The sequence below is a fragment of the Vicia villosa genome, linkage group LG6 (genome assembly GCF_029867415.1).
Source record: "Vicia villosa cultivar HV-30 ecotype Madison, WI linkage group LG6, Vvil1.0, whole genome shotgun sequence".
NCBI lineage: Eukaryota > Viridiplantae > Streptophyta > Magnoliopsida > Fabales > Fabaceae > Vicia > Vicia villosa.
The window spans coordinates 6,723,002-6,735,531 of record NC_081185.1 but is presented as its reverse complement, the minus strand read 5'-3'; positions in this window follow the sequence as shown (position 1 = coordinate 6,735,531).

The window sequence follows — 12,530 nt, the reverse complement described above, 5'->3', positions numbered from 1 at the left end:
TTCATTTACATTTCAATAATTATTAGTGGAGATAAAAAATCATTTATATCAGTTTGAATTCCCATACCCCTTTCTCGTACTCTTTCGACAATCGGTTTGAATTCATCCATGTCTTATCCATGTCTTAATTAAGCTAAACAAATGCTTCTTGGTTTCTCTATCAGGTACTAAGGAATTCTGTCAAGATAATAAATAGCTATCATCATAATAGAATACCTAATCAGAATACCTAATCAGAATACCCGATTTCTTAAAGAAGACATTACCTTATTTCAAGTTAATATAAGTCCACAAACCAAAAAACTGGTTGAGAGACACTAAATTGATATTAAATAGAACCATAAACAATAAACTATAAGCAGAAAATAACAAACTATAAGCAAGAAGAAAGGGATAGTAACCTGAGTTAGACTTGATGTGGGAGATGGGTAGGTTTGAATCGGCGTTGTACAAGTAGAAACCAGAGACTTCAAAGTAACTGTAAAATTAAACACACACACACGATGCAGTTAAATACAAATATCCACTGTACCAAACAAAACTCATGTAACTAATGCATGCTAACATAAACTACAAGATATTTAACCTTGACATATAAGGTTCATCCTTTCCAAGTTTAACCTTGACATATAAGGTTTAAGGAATTATCACTAGAAACAAGATATACATCTATACCTCTATCATTTTTATTCGCATTGTCTTCCTATCTTTCCTCATAATAATACATTTTGAGGAACATGTAATTTATTTTTATGTACTCCACCTTGCCATAATTATAAGACATAATTTCTTTTCTAATTCGTGACTTGTCGGAATTCTCAAATTCGTAACACTTATGTAAATTCTTAGTTTGGCCTCTCTCTTATGACTCTATAACTATAGCTTCATACTAATTATGATTGACAATTAAACAACACTCCTTTCATCTAAAATCTTCATTAAATATTATATCTTCAACAGTTGCCATTACTAGCTTTTCATTTAGATACTACGTTAAAATAATGCTTTAAGAACACTCCTTTAAGAGTGTTCTTTTTTACATTACCATCTTCTCATTCTAGATTAATAGATTTACTATTTGAATCTTTAGATGATGGACTAATGATGGTTTAAGCTTCTATTCAAATTTAATTTTAGAAAACTACTATTTTGCGAAGACAAGAGTTAATATTACACAACATATCAGTGTCAGCCTTAGAAGTTAGAACAAAATTATCCATACAATTAGTTGAAGTTATGAAATGAAGAAAAATATCCATACAATTATACAACATATCAGTGTCAGCCTTAGAATTTAGAACAAAAAACTACTTGGAAGACTAAATTCAAATATATAATTATAACACTGCAATTCATATGGAAGACCAAGAAGATGTTGATTTTGACCAAGAAAACCCTAAAATCCCACAGAACGGCGTAGCAGCGGCGGCGGCGGCAGCGGCGGCTAGTTGGTTTGGGAGTGAGAGTGAGACGACGACAGAGGGACGGAGGAGAGGCTGAGACCACGGCGGAGGGAGTGAGAGCGAGGAAGCAGAGAGTACGTGAGCGAGGAAGAAGAAGACGATGTTGTTAGAAAGTATAGGATAAGTATTTTTAGTATCGTCTCCTCAGGGATTGATGCGATATTATTGCCGTTCTACAGCTTAGTGTATTTTGAGTTAAGGTTCTGGATGTTTTTAATGTCATGAAAGATAAATAGCCTGAAAAGAAATTAAAGACAACAACTTAGGATTTAAAAACGGTTTGGTAAAACTGCGTCAAGATTAGTGTTCATTAGTTTGCTTCATATGTACTCTAATGATTATATATATGAACCTATTCATGATTGATACAATCACGTATCCTCTCGATACCGTTTATCTCTAAAGCAATATCGTGATTATTATCATATTCACCGTCAGATGATCCCTCATGCCGACAATCAACATGATAATCTTAAAAGCTTGATACTTGTGAATATCAACTCACAAATCTATCTCTAGAGTTTGTTTATTGATAGATGAATATCTTTTAGGTCTAGCTTTGAAACATATCTCTCAATAATGATCCAAAACAACAAATGAAACATAAATAACAAGATATTCACCATGTATTAATCACTAACCAAGTTCATACATAATAGATCAAAGAAAGTACATATTTACAAACTAACTACCTCTAATCTTGACACAAGATGAAACTTAGCCCTCCATATCCATGGAAGCTTCAACAACAAGCAACAAACCAAGATTTAGTGACATCAAACTCAAGAAGATCAAAGAAAGATGTTTGGAAATCTTGATTTTCTCTTAAGAAAAATGGTTTTTCTCTTCCTCTCTTGCCCTAACTTTTCTTCCAAGTGTGTGTTATGATAAGAACTAAGCTAACCACCTTTTTTCATCAATTTTATGTGGCTAAGAACAAAAGTTGAAAAAGTAGGTCCGCTGAGCGGAGCAGGTCCGCTGAGCGGAGCAGTAAAAATATCTGATTTGTCTTCAAGGTCCGCTGAGCGGAGGGGGTCCGCTGAGCGGAGGTAATTTTTCACTTGTCCCTGCCCATGTCCGCTTCAACTCCGCTGAGCGAACTTTCTTGTGGGAAATCTCTGCCTGGGTCCGCTTCAGCTCCGCTGAGCGGAGCTTCTTGCACAAAAATTCCTCTTTTGGCTTTCCAACCTCATTGCAAGCTTGCTTTGACTATTCTTTTCATTCCATCTTGCCCAAAAGTTGTTAAAACCTAAAGAAAAACATAACAAGAGTTAATAAACTAACTTAATTTAGAAAATAACACAAAATTATTTATTTACATACTATTATATCAAAAGGTAATCAAATTTGGCACAGGAGTTTAAGAAATACCACAAAACTTATATACAAAATATGCACAAATGGGATTCTAACAACTCTCCCCAACTTTGATCTTTGTTTGTCCTCGAACAAAGCTAGCTCAAAAACATACATCATCAAATCACATAAGGTTAGTAACATCAATTGAATGGTTCAAACTTGAGTTACATACCTACAAGATAAGCCTTCCTTGCTTGTACAAGATTCTAACATGACTATGAACCACTTCCTGAACACAAACCTTTTAGCACAATTGCATAAAAGAAATAATGTTCATGAATGAATCACCTAGGTTTCACTTCACAAAATAATTGAAGGACAATTGCCATAATAGAAAAAGGGACAAATCACACTCACTAGCAATGATGCACATCCAAAACAATTCATATATTCATCTGTACTATGCACACGAGACAATAGAGACAAAGATCACTGAGGACTTCATTCGGTTGTAACTTGGCCTGGGTTCCAAACAAGTGATATTATATGTACACGGCCATTGAAACAAAAAGGGTGAATGATCATGGAAAGCATTATTTATGTACAACACTACTAATATGTTACCCTTTTGTTTTTCACCATACAATGCATTCTTTCCTTTTCTTTAGACAATTAACAATTTTTTTTTTTTGATTTTCCTTTTTCAAAGAATGCATTGCACCACCATTTTCTTTCTTTTCTTTCTCTTTAAGAAACATCTCTCCCCAACTTTAACATTTCCATCAATAAAGACATCAATGCTTTCCATTCAAGGTTCAAGTACTATTGGGTTAAGTGTTTACCAAAGAAATTGTCAAGTGAATCACTTCTCTTTATCAAAATTCATTGTGTTTTCCTTTGAGTCACTTGACAAAACAAAAATTTAGGCTCAAAATTGGTTACAAAAGATCACACACTCACGGGTAGCCTTGTTTAAAGTGGTTTTTCTCATACTACTCAAAAAAATGCCTCGATCCCTTCTAAGTTCTAATGTCTCATACAAAGCAAGATTAAACATGAATCGTTTGAGTTAACATCCATCACTAGAACACTCTTATTTTTGTACACAATGGAAGTCCACTCACTCATCTAGTTTTGTCCTAATTCTGATTCAAACACAAACAAAATTTCTAAAATGCAATGTGACAAAAACTTTGTGTAAAGCCCTTAGTTCATAGTCACCTTATAATCTACAAAGCAACAAAATACTTACCTTGGTATGAACATCATCAAGAATATCATCATCACCATCCAAATTTTTGATGTTGACACACCTTATCACTTTTTCTTCTTTAGAGCATCACTTCTATTCCAAGACAAACACAAAAAAAAAAAAATTATATACACCTTAACATATAATATATGTACACTATTCTACTACTAAAACACAATATTATAACAACAAGGGCATAAATTGCCCACACAAACACACATTACTTAAACAAAATACTTAATCAACAAAGGCATAAGTTGCCTACAAAATATGTTCGGGTGGCACCCACGGCCACCAAAGTACATAACCTCATCCTCATATGGATGGCAAAAAAGTAGTTACTAACAAAAGCAATAGGAAATTATGCTACTAGTTCAACAACAAAAAGTAAATAACAACAATACAAAAGTAAACACTGAATATCTTCAATCTTCCTCATCGTCCTGCTCCACGCCATCTCCTTCCTCTTCTTCCTCTTCACCATCCCCCTCTCTAAAAAATGGCCTCTCCGCAGGCCATGCACAATGAGCCTCATAATCCTCATTAGTAGGAAAAGAGGGAACATCCGCCGGGTTGACTTAGTGGCGATAGAGCTTGCACAGAGAATCATGAATCATCACCTGCGATCTTCTGTTGGCATCAAAATACGCCCAATTATACCTGCAAGCTAATTCTTCATTATACCTACCACCAGCAGGAGGAGCCATGTTCTGTGGCTGAGGATGCTGCTGGACACCTAGCTTAGGAGAGCAATGCCTGTGCACATAACCGGTATCCACAACACTAGTGGATTTCATACTTGCCACATTAGGAAACTCCACACCTGCTTTCCTGCATAGTCCCATAATCAAACTTGGAAAACCAAGCTGAGAAGAAGGCTTTGTCCCTGATTTGGTACCACTTGAAGCCACAATCCTAATCTCCTCAGAAATGATTTGAGCCACATCCACCTCTCCACCTGTCATAATCCAAAACAAAAGACAAGACATGTCAATGGTTAGGTCAGATGTGTGGCTCCTCGGCATGACATTGTTCAGGAGGAAGACTGTGTACAACTGTGCCATTTGAGTCATATTCTTCCTGTCCATCTTTTGAATATAACCGGAAGGGTTAAGAGTGAACCCTCGGCGCTCAAAGGATAACAGATCAGCAATCTCCTGCATATCCCAAGTCTTTGCAGCCTTTTTCCTCGCATACTCACACTTCTCACCTGCAGCACGAGGAGACGGTCTTCCCAAAAAAGTGTTAATTGCATCCCTTGAAAAAGAAATTCCCCTACCTCTCACATAGGACGTGTAAGTGTACACCCTTCCCTCAATCGGAATCGCATTGGCATAAAACTCACGCACGAGGTCCGCATTGATTTGAGTATCTGGAGAGATCAAAGCTTCCCAATGGCGTTCCGCAATATTATCCAGAAACTGATAAAAGTTACCTCTATGTGGGAGGTCAAACACCTTTTCCGGCCAAATCTTCCGACCAACCAATTTCTCAAACCTTGCCTGCTGCTCTGGACCTAGAAACCTATGTGAATCGAAGGGTGGTTGCGGAGCAGCTCCTGAGCTTAAACCTGTCAATTGCCTAGCTCGCTTTCCCCGATCACTCCTTGACGACATCTACAAAAAAAACAACACAACATCGAACAAACATCGTCAAAAGCAACATTTATAGAATACTACATGTCCATTAGTAGTGTTAAACCAGGCCCTTAACCATTGCATCAAACACAAATAACAGAACTGAGATTCTGCACTCAGTAGGGTCCGCTCAGCGGAGGGGGTCCGCTCAGCGGACCTGCGCAGAAATTCAAAAAACCTGCAGAAACAGGTCTGCACCAGAACATCCATGGGGTTTCAAACCCCATTCCACAACACTTTTAAACACGAAAACATGTAAGGAAATAGAGAATCACAGCATGCAAGTGATAAAACCCTAAAATCTAAAATCTAATCTAACCTAAACCTAAAATATAAACAAGATTTCTTAATAAAATCAAACCTAAACACTAGATATTACTAAACCTAACTTCAAATCTAAAAAGGAAACAAATCTTTGCAAAGCCCTACTATGACATCATTGCAAAATTATGAACTACATTAGAAACATACCTTGATGAAAATGGACAAGAACAAAAGTGCAGCAACTTTGAACAAATAAAAGATTGGAACTTGGAAGGTTTGAAAATGGTGGAGAAGGAAAAGGAAACAAGTGAGAGGCACAAATGTGGTGAGTTAGGGTTCTGAACCCGCTCAGCCACAGATTCTGCTTTAATTGGGCCTTTGGACCGGTTTGGTCCATTGGGCCCTGTTTTTTTTTTTCTGGTTTTTAGCAGGTCCGCTCAGCGGAGGGGGGTCCGCTGAGCGGATGACAGAAAACAGCATTTTTCTGGTTTTTCAGCAGTCTGTTCCACTCGATTTTTTCTCCACCGACTTTTCAAATGTCCCACAACACATAAAATAGAGAATACTTACAATGTTGGGGTGCCTCCCAACTAGCGCTTTGTTTAACGTCGGTTAGCTCGACGGTCCGAGGCGGCTTTACGGATCAAAAATCGGAACGGATTCCGAATTTCGATCGACTTCACCACCAAGATACGGCTTGAGTCTTTGGCCATTCACGGTCCAACTTTCATTTGTTGTCGGATTTTCAAGCACAACCGCTCCATAGTCTTTTACTTCTTTGATTCGGAACGGACCCGGCCATTTGGATTTCAATTTGCCCGGAAACAACTTCAACCTTGAATTGAACAATAGAACCATTTGGCCTTCTTTGAAATCCTTCTCCACAATCTTTCTATCATGATATCCTTTGACTTTCTCCTTGTAGATTTTGTTGGATTCATAGGCTTGTAATCGCAATTCTTCCATCTCAAGCAATTGCAATCTTCTCATTTCACCACTTGCCTTAGGATCAAAGTTAAGCAACTTCAAGGCCCCAAATGCCTTATGCTCCAATTCCACGGGTAAATGACAACTCTTCCTGTAAACCATTTGAAATGGAGTAAAACCAATCGGTGCCTAGTATGCCGTACGGTAAGCCCATAAAGCATCATCCAACTTCTGTGACCAATCCTTTCTTGACGAAGAAACTGTTTTTTCCAAGATTCTTTTGATCTCTCGGATGGAAACTTCGGCTTGACCATTAGCTTGTGGATGGTAAGCTGTTGTTACTTTGTGCTTCACACCATATTGTTGTAAGACTTTTTCAAGTTGCGTGTTGCAAAAATGTGAGCCACCGTCACTAATGAGAATCCTTGGTGTTCCAAACCTTGTGAAAATGTTTTTCTTCAAGAACTTGATTACGGTCTTTCCATCCGCCTTTAAACACGCTATTGCTTCCACCCATTTTGAAACATAATCAACCGCAACCAAAATATACTCACAACCAAAAGACGAAGGAAATGGTCCTACAAAGTCTATTCCCCAACAATCGAACACTTCCACTTCTAACATGTTTGTCAATGGCATTTCATTCCTTTTGCTCACTCCACCACTTCTTTGACAATTGTCGCAACTTTGTGCATGCAAGTAGGCATCTTTGAATAACGTCGACCAATAGAACCCAGATTGAAGAACTTTTGCCGCCGTTCTTTGTCCACCATAGTGTCCACCATAAGGTGAGTTATGACAATGCCACAAGATTCTCATTGCTTCTTCCCTTGTCACACATCTTCTTAACACACCATCCACACCAATTTTGAACAAGTATGGATCATCCCACACATAAAATTTTGCATCATGAAGAAACTTCTTTGTTGCACTTTTACTCCAATCTTCCGGCATCTAACCTGATGCCTTGTGATTAGCCATGTCAGCAAACCACGGCCTTTCTTCCACCATGAACAACTTTTCATCCGGGAATGATTCCAAAACCTCTTCTTCTTTGTTCGTTACCTCTTCATTCACCAACCTTGACAAATGATCCGCCACCAAGTTTTCCGCTCCTTTCTTGTCTCTAATCTCTAAGTGGAATTATTGTAGTAACAATATCCACCTGATTAGCCTTTGCTTTGAATCCGGCTTGGTAAGCAAATACTTTATCGCTGCATGGTCAGTGTAAACAACAACTTTCGAGCCAATTAAGTAAGACCTAAATTTTTCTAATGCATATACAATAGCTAGTAGCTCTTTTTCGGTTGTTGCATAATTAATTTGTGCTTCATTAAGAACCTTACTAGCATAATGTATAGCATGAAAAATTTTCCTTTTCGTTGACCCAACACCGCTCCTACCGCATAATCACTAGCGTCACACATTAGTTCAAAGTCAAGTTTCCAATCGGGCGCTATGATTATGGGTGCGGTAGTCAATCTTTGTTTCAACTCATTAAAAGCTAAAAGACATGCATTATCAAAAACAAAAGACTTATCTTTGTTGAGCAAGTTGCTCAAAGGCTTTGCAATCTTTGAGAAGTCCTTGATAAATCTTCTATAGAATCCCGCATGGCCTAAGAAACTTCGAATTCCTTTGACATTTGTTGGCGGTGGCAACTTTTCAATAACCTCCACTTTTGCTCGATCGACTTCAATTCCTTTGGAAGAAACTTTGTGACCAAGAACTATGCCTTCGGTAACCATGAAATTGCATTTTTCCCAATTGAGGACCAAGTTGGTTTCAACACATCTTTTCAACACGACATCCAAATTCTTCAAACAAAGATCAAATGAAGCTCCAAAAACGGAGAAGTCATCCATGAAAACTTCCATTGTCTTTTCTATGAAGTCCGAGAAGATAGCTTGCATACATCTTTGGAAAGTGGTCGGTGCATTACACAATGCAAACGGCATTCGCCTATAAGCAAAAATTCCAAAGGGACAAGTGAACGCCGTTTTCTCTTGATCTTCCGGATTGACCGAAATTTGGTTGTATCCGGAGTAGCCATCCAAGAAACAATAGAACTCTTGACCCGATAACCTTTCCAACATTTGGTCCATAAAAGGTAAAGGGAAGTGATCTTTCCTAGTAGCTTGGTTAAGCTTTCGGTAATCAATACACATCCTCCAACCCGTCACGGTCCTTGTCGGAATCAACTCATTCTTTTCATTTGTGATCACGGTCATTCCTCCTTTCTTTGGTACCACTTGGACTGGACTCACCCATGCACTATCGGAAATAGGATAAATCATTCCGGCTTCCAATAGTTTCACCACTTCCTTTCTTACAACTTCTTTCATTGTAGGATTCAACCGGCGTTGAGGTTGAGCTACCGGTTTAAAATCCTCCTCCATCATAATTTTATGCATACAATAGGCCGGACTAATTCCTTTTAGATCGGAAAGAACCCATCCTATCACCTCCTTGTTAGCTTTCAACACATGAATTAATTTCTCTTCCTCCTTCTTTGACAATGAACCACTAATGATCACCGGCTTCTTACCACCTTCTTCAAGAAACACATATTTCAAATGGGGTGATAACATCTTCAATTCTAACTTAGTTTCCTCCACCTTTGGCTCATCTTTCAACTCCTCCATCTTTGCTTCAAAAGGACTTATCTCTTCAAAAACATCAAGATCTCGCAAACACTCTTCAATCTCTTTTTCTTCTTCTTCATTGAGAACATCAAGAGCTTTGGTTAATGTTTTCTCCAGAGGATTGAACACATGAGCTCGACTTTCAACTTGCATGATAACTTCCTCCATAGCATCAATTCTAAAACAATCACTTGTATCATTTGGATATTTCATTGCTTTTGAGAGATCAAAACACACTTCCTCATCTTGGAACCTCAATTTCATCAAACAATCATCAATGTCTATCATCATCCTTGCCGTCTTCATATAAGGTCTTCCTAGTATCAATGGGGTATCAACATCTTCCTCCATATCAATGACAACAAAATCAACGGGAAAAAAGAACTTATCAATTTTCACCAGTAAATCTTCCGCTATCCCAAAAGGCATAGTTGTAGACTTATCGGCTAATTGAAGTGTCATTCTTGTATTTTTCATATCAACAATGCCTAACCTCTTGACCATGGATAAAGGAATCAAATTGATACTTGAACCCGTGTCAACCAAACCTCTTCCAATATGAATGTCACCAATAGTAACCGGCAAAGTAACTCTTCCTGGATCTCTTTCCTTCCTTGGTAAAGTACTTTGAATGATGGCACTACATTTAGCATCTAAGACAACCGTTTCGGTCTCAGTGTAACTTCTTTTCTTTGTGAGGATGTCCTTCATAAACTTGTCATATTTTGGCATTTGCTCTAAAGCTTCACCAAAAGGAATATTAATTTGCAATTGCCTAAATATGTCAAGAAAACGAGCATATTGCCTCTCATTATCTTTCTTTGAGGGAGCATGAGGGTAAGGTAAATTACGAACGGGAGGACTCATAACTTTCTTCTTTCCTTCTTTAATCTTTCTCTTTTTCTCTCTATTTTTTTCTTTTTCTTCCTCACTTTTTTCTTCACTCTCATTTTCAACTAAGACTCCCTCATTTTTCTTTGGTTCTACTTCACTTTCTACCTCTTTCTCCTTTTCTATCCTAACTTCCTCCTCCTCGACCTCCTTCTCCACTTCACTTTCAAGCACTCTCCCACTCCTAGTTACAACCGCTTTGCAATGCTCCTTAGGATTGGTTTGAGTGTTTGCCGTGAATGATGGTCCGGTTTGCTTCTCGGCTAATTGTTTCGCAAGTTGGCCGACTTGAGTCTCTAAATTCTTTATTGCCGCTTCATTACTCTTTTGATTCGCCATTGATGCTTGCATGAATTGATTTAGAGTCTCCTCCAACTTTGAAGGCTTGTCTTGAGAAGGTGGTTGTTGTTGATAAGGACTTTGTCTTTGTTGATAATTGTCTTGTCTCCACCCTTGGCCATATTGTGGTGCATTAGGCCTTTGTTGGTATCCACCTTGGTTTTGGAAAGGAGCTTGTCTTTGTTGATAGCCTCCTTGATTTTGATTCGCCATGTAATTCACTTCATTCACCGGTGGACAATATCCGGTAGGGTGGTCTCCACTACAAAGCTCACACGAAGCGACTTGTTTGTTCTTGTTAGGATCATGTAATTCCTTGAGTTGTTGAGGTAACCTTGCCATTTGTTTTGTAAGCTCCTCCACTTGATGAGAAAGAAGCTTGTTCTGAGCAAGAATAGCATCATTGGTTCCTAATTCAATAAGCCCCGGTTTCTTTTGAACAACTCCTCGGTTATGTTGCACCTGATGATCATTTCTGGCCATTTTCTCAATTATCTCTATTGCCTCCTCTGCTGTCTTAGCCATTAAGGAACCTCCAGCTGTAGCATCTAGCAGAAGCTTAGGTTGTGGTTGTAAGCCATTACGAAAAATGTGAATCTGAGTGAGTTCATCAAATCCATGACTAGGACACTTTCTCAACATTGACTTATACCTTTCCCATGCCTCATTAAGAGTTTCATTCACACCTTGAGAGAACACTGAAATTGCTGTTTTTGCTTCAAGTAACCGTGACTGAGGGAAGAACCTATCAAGAAACTTTTCTTCTAACTCATTCCAATTTGTCATGGTTTGAGTGGGTTGGTCTAGATACCAATCCTTTGCTTTGCCGATCAAGGAGTGAGGGAATAATCTCTTAAACACCTGCTCTTCCTCTCTTTCAGGGGCTCCGACTGCTCCAGCAATTTCATAAAACTTTGTCAAGTGTGTATATGGGTCCTCATGGTCAAGACCTGCAAAGGGACTAGCATAAAGTAGCTGAAGAATGTCAGTCTTCATTTCAGAATTTCTTGCATTGTTGTCATTTCGTGCAAACTGGGCTGCTCTTCTCGGACTGTTAGCACATGGTGCTCTAGGAGGTGGTGGTGGTGGTGGTGGTGGATCCTGTTCTCCATGCCCTGCCATCTCTTCTTCTATAACTTGTGGTGCTGATGAAGTAATAGCTTCTTGGGCTAATCTTCGTTCTTTGGCTAGTTTCCTTCTTCTCCTGGTTTTACTGTTCAATCTCCTTGCGGTTCTTTCAATTTCTGGATCAAAAAGAAGCTGATCTGCTGGTACACTCCCACGCATAAACCAGAGCTGAAACACTAACCAAAAAGTGAGCAAAGACTAGGCAATAGTAATAATATTTATACTCAAAACACACAAAAACTATTGCTATGCTTATAATATCTTAACGCCAATCCCCGGCAACGGCGCCATTTTGTTAGAAAGTATAGGATAAGTATTTTTAGTATCGTCTCCTCAGGGATTGATGCGATATTATCGCCGTTCTACAGCTTAGTGTATTTTGAGTTAAGGTTCTGGATGTTTTTAATGTCATGAAAGATAAATAGCCTGAAAAGAAATTAAAGACAATAACTTAGGATTTAAAAACGGTTTGGTAAAACTGTGTCAAGATTAGTGTTCATTAGTTTGCTTCATATGTACTCTAATGATTATATATATGAACCTATTCATGATTAATACAATCACGTATCCTCTCGATACCGTTTATCTCTAAAGCAATATCGTGATTATTATCATATTCACCGTCAGATGATCCCTCATGCCGACAATCAACATGATAATCTTAAAAGCTTGATACTTGTGAATA